This window comes from Stegodyphus dumicola, chromosome 3 (assembly GCF_044657685.1).
Source record: "Stegodyphus dumicola isolate Sdum_Otavi_A_Nest chromosome 3, ASM4465768v1".
NCBI lineage: Eukaryota > Metazoa > Arthropoda > Arachnida > Araneae > Eresidae > Stegodyphus > Stegodyphus dumicola.
The window spans coordinates 91,707,479-91,708,023 of NC_140770.1; positions in this window are offsets into that span (position 1 = coordinate 91,707,479).

The window sequence follows — 545 nt, forward strand, 5'->3', positions numbered from 1 at the left end:
AATCTTCTTGCATTTACTGAGTATTTCTGAAATAATAATATAATACACTAGTCAATAATTAAATCAGCGCAAAAACTTAGTATAGATTATTAGGGACATTGTTTTAAATACTTTTTAAATGTGAAAGCGCATTTGAGATGATAATGTTCAAGGCGTGGTTTTGGCAGACCAATCAGATTAAACTTCTTCCCCAAACCTCCAACCACATAAGCAGATTTTATTATTTAGTGTAGCAAACTGAATAATACACAAATGTTTTGTTTTCATAAACAACATTCTTGTAATTTCTGAAATTATTAAACACATTTTGGATTCAAAAACACAGTGCATTCCTTAAAATTCTCTTTTACTTCTAAACTTTTATTAATCTCTTATCACTTAATATTTTCCCTAAATTTTTGAAGAACAAATAATATTGTGGCATAATATTCTGTAAAATTCTAGATACCTTTGTCACTTTCTTAAGTGTCCAAGTTTTTGTTTCACGTAAGCTGATCACGTTAAAAAACTTAATTAAAATTACTGTGGTTATTGCCAGGACATTT